This window comes from Camelus bactrianus, unplaced genomic scaffold, assembly GCF_048773025.1.
Source record: "Camelus bactrianus isolate YW-2024 breed Bactrian camel unplaced genomic scaffold, ASM4877302v1 HiC_scaffold_54, whole genome shotgun sequence".
Classification (NCBI taxonomy): Eukaryota; Metazoa; Chordata; class Mammalia; order Artiodactyla; family Camelidae; genus Camelus; species Camelus bactrianus.
In genome coordinates, this window is record NW_027413971.1 from 485,042 (window position 1) to 492,946 (window position 7,905).

Below are 7,905 nucleotides of genomic sequence, written 5' to 3' on the forward strand. Positions count from 1 at the left end.
GAAGTCTCTCGAAGGGGTCCTAGGAGATCCCGGGTGCTGTAGACAGAAGACGGAACCTCCCCACACTCAGAATTCCGGAACAAGTGTGACTGTTTGGGTGAGGTTTAGGGCCGCCCTCCACGCAGCTTCCTGGTGTCACAGGTGTTCCCTCGCAAGTGGAAGTCCGCTACTTACCTCCCCTGTCCATGGGGAGGCACTAGATGCTACCTGCGTTTCCAGCCCAACCCCCGCATTTCCCCGGCAGCCCGTACTGGGAGGGACTCGGGGAAGACTCTCGAAGGGCTCCTAGGAGATCTCGGGTTCTGCAGACAGAAGACGGAACCTCCTCATATTCAGAATTCCGGAACACGGCTGACTGTGTGGGGGAGGTTCGGGGCCGCCCTCCACGCAGCTTCCTGGTGTCACAGGTGTTCCCTCGCAAGGGGAAGTCCGCTAATTACCTCCCCTGTCCATGGGGAGGCACTAGATGCTACCTGCGTTTCCAGCCCAACCCCCGCATTTCCCCGGCAGCCCGTACTGTGAGGGACTCGGGGAAGACCCTCGAAGGGCTCCTAGGTGATCTCGGGTGCTGCAGACAGAAGACGGAACCTCCCCACACTCAGAATTCCGGAACACGGCTGACTGTGTGGGGGAGGTTCGGGGCCGCCCTCTACGCAGCTTCCTGGTGTCACAGGTGTTCCCTCGCAAGGGGAAGTCCGCTAATTACCTCCCCTGTCCATGGGGAGGCGTAGATGCTACCTGCGTTTCCAGCCCAACCCCCGCCTTTCCCCGGCAGCCCGCAGTGTGAGGGACTCGGGGAAGTCTCTCGAAGGGGTCCTAGGAGATCCCGGGTGCTGTAGACAGAAGACGGAACCTCCCCACACTCAGAATTCCGGAACAAGTGTGACTGTTTGGGTGAGGTTTAGGGCCGCCCTCCACGCAGCTTCCTGGTGTCACAGGTGTTCCCTCGCAAGTGGAAGTCCGCTACTTACCTCCCCTGTCCATGGGGAGGCACTAGATGCTACCTGCGTTTCCAGCCCAACCCCCGCATTTCCCCGGCAGCCCGTACTGGGAGGGACTCGGGGAAGACTCTCGAAGGGCTCCTAGGAGATCTCGGGTGCTGCAGACAGAAGACGGAACCTCCTCATATTCAGAATTCCGGAACACGGCTGACTGTGTGGGGGAGGTTCGGGGCCGCCCTCCACGCAGCTTCCTGGTGTCACAGGTGTTCCCTCGCAAGGGGAAGTCCGCTAATTACCTCCCCTGTCCATGGGGAGGCACTAGATGCTACCTGCGTTTCCAGCCCAACCCCCGCATTTCCCCGGCAGCCCGCACTGGGAGGGACTCGGGGAAGACCCTCGAAGGGCTCCTAGGTGATCTCGGGTGCTGCAGACAGAAGACGGAACCTCCCCACACTCAGAATTCCGGAACACGGCTGACTGTGTGGGGGAGGTTCGGGGCCGCCCTCTACGCAGCTTCCTGGTGTCACAGGTGTTCCCTCGCAAGGGGAAGTCCGCTAATTACCTCCCCTGTCCATGGGGAGGCGTAGATGCTACCTGCGTTTCCAGCCCAACCCCCGCCTTTCCCCGGCAGCCCGCACTGGGAGGGACTCGGGGAAGACTCTCGAAGGGCTCCTAGGAGATCCCGGGTGCTGCAGACAGAAGACGGAACCTCCCCACACTCAGAATTCCGGAAAAAGGGTGACTGCTTGGGTGAGGTTTAGGGCCGCCCTCCACGCAGCTTCCTGGTGTCACAGGTGTTCCCTCGCAAGGGGAAGTCCGCTACTTACCTCCCCTGTCCATGGGGAGGCACTAGATGCTACCGGCTTTTCCAGCCCAACCCCCGCATTTCCCAGGCAGCCCGTACTGGGAGGGACTCGGGGAAGACTCTCGAAGGGCTCCTAGGAGATCTCGGGTGCTGCAGACAGAAGACGGAACCTCCTCACATTCAGAATTCCGGAACACGGCTGACTGTGTGGGGGAGGTTCGGGGCCGCCCTCCACGCAGCTTCCTGGTGTCACAGGTGTTCCCTCGCAAGGGGAAGTCCGCTAATTGCCTCCCCTGTCCATGGGGAGGCACTAGATGCTACCTGCGTTTCCAGCCCAACCCCCGCATTTCCCCGGCAGCCCGTACTGGGAGGGACTCGGGGAAGACTCTCGAAGGGCTCCTAGGAGATCTCGGGTGCTGCAGACAGAAGACGGAACCTCCCCACACTCAAAATTCCGGAACAAGTGTGACTGTGTGGGTGAGGTTCAGGGCCGCCCTCCACGCAGCTTCCTGGTGTCACAGGTGTTCCCTCGCAAGGGGAAGTCCGCTAATTACCTCCCCTGTCCATGGGGAGGCACTAGATGCTACCTGCGTTTCCAGCCCAACCCCCGCATTTCCCCGGCAGCCCGTACTGTGAGGGACTCGGGGAAGACCCTCGAAGGGCTCCTAGGTGATCTCGGGTGCTGCAGACAGAAGACGGAACCTCCCCACACTCAGAATTCCGGAACACGGCTGACTGTGTGGGGGAGGTTCGGGGCCGCCCTCTACGCAGCTTCCTGGTGTCACAGGTGTTCCCTCGCAAGGGGAAGTCCGCTAATTACCTCCCCTGTCCATGGGGAGGCGTAGATGCTACCTGCGTTTCCAGCCCAACCCCCGCCTTTCCCCGGCAGCCCGCACTGGGAGGGACTCGGGGAAGACTATCGAAGGGCTCCTAGGAGATCCCGGGTGCTGCAGACAGAAGACGGAACCTCCCCACACTCAGAATTCCGGAACACGGCTGACTGTGTGGGGGAGGTTCCGGGCCGCCCTCCACGCAGATTCCTGGTGTCACAGGTGTTCCCTCGCAAGGGGAAGTCCGCTAATTACCTCCCCTGTCCATTGGGAGGCACTAGGTTCTACCTGCGTTTCCAGCCCAACCCCCGCATATCCCCGGCAGCCCGTACTGGGAGGGACTCGGGGAAGACTCTCGAAGGGCTCCTCGGAGATCTCGGGTGCTGCAGACAGAAGACGGAACCTCCCCACACTCAGAATTCCGGAACACGGCTGACTGTGTGGGTGAGGTTCAGGGCCGCCCTCCACGCAGCTTCCTGGTGTCACATGTGTTCCCTCGCAAGGGGAAGTCCGCTAATTACCTCCCCTGTCCATGGGGAGGCGTAGATGCTACCTGCGTTTCCAGCCCAACCCCCGCCTTTCCCCGGCAGCCCGCACTGTGAGGGACTCGGGGAAGACTCTCGAAGGGCTCCTAGGAGATCCCGGGTGCTGCAGACAGAAGACGGAACCTCCCCACACTCAGAATTCCGGAAAAAGTGTGACTGCTTGGGTGAGGTTTAGGGCCGCCCTCCACGCAGCTTCCTGGTGTCACAGGTGTTCCCTCGCAAGGGGAAGTCCGCTACTTACCTCCCCTGTCCATGGGGAGGCACTAGATGCTACCTGCGTTTCCAGCCCAACCCCCGCATTTCCCAGGCAGCCCGTACTGGGAGGGACTCGGGGAAGACTCTCGAAGCGCTCCTAGGAGATCTCGGGTGCTGCAGACAGAAGACGGAACCTCCTCACATTCAGAATTCCGGAACACGGCTGACTGTTTGGGGGAGGTTCGGGGCCGCCCTCCACGCAGCTTCCTGGTGTCACAGGTGTTCCCTCGCAAGGGGAAGTCCGCTAATTGCCTCCCCTGTCCATGGGGAGGCACTAGATGCTACCTGCGTTTCCAGCCCAACCCCCGCATTTCCCCGGCAGCCCGTACTGGGAGGGACTCGGGGAAGACTCTCGAAGGGCTCCTAGGAGATCTCGGGTGCTGCAGACAGAAGACGGAACCTCCCCACACTCAAAATTCCGGAACAAGTGTGACTGTGTGGGTGAGGTTCAGGGCCGCCCTCCACGCAGCTTCCTGGTGTCACAGGTGTTCCCTCGCAAGGGGAAGTCCGCTAATTACCTCCCCTGTCCATGGGGAGGCACTAGATGCTACCTGCGTTTCCAGCCCAACCCCCGCCTTTCCCCGGCAGCCCGCAGTGAGAGGGACTCGGGGAAGTCTCTCGAAGGGGTCCTAGGAGATCCCGGGTGCTGTAGACAGAAGACGGAACCTCCCCACACTCAGAATTCCGGAACAAGTGTGACTGTTTGGGTGAGGTTTAGGGCCGCCCTCCACGCAGCTTCCTGGTGTCACAGGTGTTCCCTCGCAAGTGGAAGTCCGCTACTTACCTCCCCTGTCCATGGGGAGGCACTAGATGCTACCTGCGTTTCCAGCCCAACCCCCGCATTTCCCCGGCAGCCCGTACTGGGAGGGACTCGGGGAAGACTCTCGAAGGGCTCCTAGGAGATCTCGGGTGCTGCAGACAGAAGACGGAACCTCCTCACATTCAGAATTCCGGAACACGGCTGACTGTGTGGGGGAGGTTCGGGGCCGCCCTCCACGCAGCTTCCTGGTGTCACAGGTGTTCCCTCGCAAGGGGAAGTCCGCTAATTACCTCCCCTGTCCATGGGGAGGCACTAGATGCTACCTGCGTTTCCAGCCCAACCCCCGCATTTCCCCGGCAGCCCGTACTGTGAGGGACTCGGGGAAGACCCTCGAAGGGCTCCTAGGTGATCTCGGGTGCTGCAGACAGAAGATGCAACCTCCTCATATTCAGAATTCCGGAACACGGCTGACTGTGTGGGGGAGGTTCGGGGCCGCCCTCCACGCAGCTTCCTGGTGTCACAGGTGTTCCCTCGCAAGGGGAAGTCCGCTAATTGCCTCCCCTGTCCATGGGGAGGCACTAGATGCTACCTGCGTTTCCAGCCCAACCCCCGCATTTCCCCGGCAGCCCGTACTGGGAGGGACTCGGGGAAGACTCTCGAAGGGCTCCTAGGAGATCTCGGGTGCTGCAGACAGAAGACGGAACCTCCCCACACTCAAAATTCCGGAACAAGTGTGACTGTGTGGGTGAGGTTCAGGGCCGCCCTCCAAGCAGCTTCCTGGTGTCACAGGTGTTCCCTCGCAAGGGGAAGTCCGCTAATTACCTCCCCTGTCCATGGGGAGGCACTAGATGCTACCTGCGTTTCCAGCCCAACCCCCGCCTTTCCCCGGCAGCCCGCAGTGAGAGGGACTCGGGGAAGTCTCTCGAAGGGGTCCTAGGAGATCCCGGGTGCTGTAGACAGAAGACGGAACCTCCCCACACTCAGAATTCCGGAACAAGTGTGACTGTTTGGGTGAGGTTTAGGGCCGCCCTCCACGCAGCTTCCTGGTGTCACAGGTGTTCCCTCGCAAGTGGAAGTCCGCTACTTACCTCCCCTGTCCATGGGGAGGCACTAGATGCTACCTGCGTTTCCAGCCCAACCCCCGCATTTCCCCGGCAGCCCGTACTGTGAGGGACTCGGGGAAGACTCTCGAAGGGCTCCTAGGAGATCCCGGGTGCTGCAGACAGAAGACGGAACCTCCCCACACTCAGAATTCCGGAAAAAGGGTGACTGCTTGGGTGAGGTTTAGGGCCGCCCTCCACGCAGCTTCCTGGTGTCACAGGTGTTCCCTCGCAAGGGGAAGTCCGCTACTTACCTCCCCTGTCCATGGGGAGGCACTAGATGCTACCTGCGTTTCCAGCCCAACCCCCGCATTTCCCAGGCAGCCCGTACTGGGAGGGACTCGGGGAAGACTCTCGAAGGGCTCCTAGGAGATCTCGGGTGCTGCAGACAGAAGACGGAACCTCCTCACATTCAGAATTCCGGAACACGGCTGACTGTGTGGGGGAGGTTCGGGGCCGCCCTCCACGCAGCTTCCTGGTGTCACAGGTGTTCCCTCGCAAGGGGAAGTCCGCTAATTGCCTCCCCTGTCCATGGGGAGGCACTAGATGCTACCTGCGTTTCCAGCCCAACCCCCGCATTTCCCCGGCAGCCCGTACTGGGAGGGATTCGGGGAAGACTCTCGAAGGGCTCCTAGGAGATCTCGGGTGCTGCAGACAGAAGACGGAACCTCCCCACACTCAAAATTCCGGAACAAGTGTGACTGTGTGGGTGAGGTTCAGGGCCGCCCTCCACGCAGCTTCCTGGTGTCACAGGTGTTCCCTCGCAAGGGGAAGTCCGCTAATTACCTCCCCTGTCCATGGGGAGGCACTAGATGCTACCTGCGTTTCCAGCCCAACCCCCGCCTTTCCCCGGCAGCCCGCAGTGAGAGGGACTCGGGGAAGTCTCTCGAAGGGGTCCTAGGAGATCCCGGGTGCTGTAGACAGAAGACGGAACCTCCCCACACTCAGAATTCCGGAACAAGTGTGACTGTTTGGGTGAGGTTTAGGGCCGCCCTCCACGCAGCTTCCTGGTGTCACAGGTGTTCCCTCGCAAGTGGAAGTCCGCTACTTACCTCCCCTGTCCATGGGGAGGCACTAGATGCTACCTGCGTTTCCAGCCCAACCCCCGCATTTCCCCGGCAGCCCGTACTGGGAGGGACTCGGGGAAGACTCTCGAAGGGCTCCTAGGAGATCTCGGGTGCTGCAGACAGAAGACGGAACCTCCTCATATTCAGAATTCCGGAACACGGCTGACTGTGTGGGGGAGGTTCGGGGCCGCCCTCCACGCAGCTTCCTGGTGTCACAGGTGTTCCCTCGCAAGGGGAAGTCCGCTAATTACCTCCCCTGTCCATGGGGAGGCACTAGATGCTACCTGCGTTTCCAGCCCAACCCCCGCATTTCCCCGGCAGCCCGTACTGTGAGGGACTCGGGGAAGACCCTCGAAGGGCTCCTAGGTGATCTCGGGTGCTGCAGACAGAAGACGGAACCTCCCCACACTCAGAATTCCGGAACACGGCTGACTGTGTGGGGGAGGTTCGGGGCCGCCCTCTACGCAGCTTCCTGGTGTCACAGGTGTTCCCTCGCAAGGGGAAGTCCGCTAATTACCTCCCCTGTCCATGGGGAGGCGTAGATGCTACCTGCGTTTCCAGCCCAACCCCCGCCTTTCCCCGGCAGCCCGCACTGGGAGGGACTCGGGGAAGACTCTCGAAGGGCTCCTAGGAGATCCCGGGTGCTGCAGACAGAAGACGGAACCTCCCCACACTCAGAATTCCGGAAAAAGGGTGACTGCTTGGGTGAGGTTTAGGGCCGCCCTCCACGCAGCTTCCTGGTGTCACAGGTGTTCCCTCGCAAGGGGAAGTCCGCTACTTACCTCCCCTGTCCATGGGGAGGCACTAGATGCTACCTGCGTTTCCAGCCCAACCCCCGCATTTCCCAGGCAGCCCGTACTGGGAGGGACTCGGGGAAGACTCTCGAAGGGCTCCTAGGAGATCTCGGGTGCTGCAGACAGAAGACGGAACCTCCTCACATTCAGAATTCCGGAACACGACTGACTGTGTGGGGGAGGTTCGGGGCCGCCCTCCACGCAGCTTCCTGGTGTCACAGGTGTTCCCTCGCAAGGGGAAGTCCGCTAATTGCCTCCCCTGTCCATGGGGAGGCACTAGATGCTACCTGCGTTTCCAGCCCAACCCCCGCATTTCCCCGGCAGCCCGTACTGTGAGGGACTCGGGGAAGACTCTCGAAGGGCTCCTAGGAGATCCCGGGTGCTGCAGACAGAAGACGGAACCTCCCCACACTCGAATTCCGGAAAAAGTGTGACTGTTTGGGTGAGGTTTAGGGCCGCCCTCCACGCAGCTTCCTGGTGTTACAGGTGTTCCCTCGCAAGGGGAAGTCCGCTACTTACCTCCCCTGTCCATGGGGAGGCACTAGATGCTACCTGCGTTTCCAGCCCAACCCCCGCATTTCCCAGGCAGCCCGTACTGGGAGGGACTCGGGGAAGACTCTCGAAGGGCTCCTAGGAGATCTCGGGTGCTGCAGACAGAAGACGGAACCTCCTCACATTCAGAATTCCGGAACACGGCTGACTGTTTGGGGGAGGTTCGGGGCCGCCCTCCACGCAGCTTCCTGGTGTCACAGGTGTTCCCTCGCAAGGGGAAGTCCGCTAATTGCCTCCCCTGTCCATGGGGAGGCAC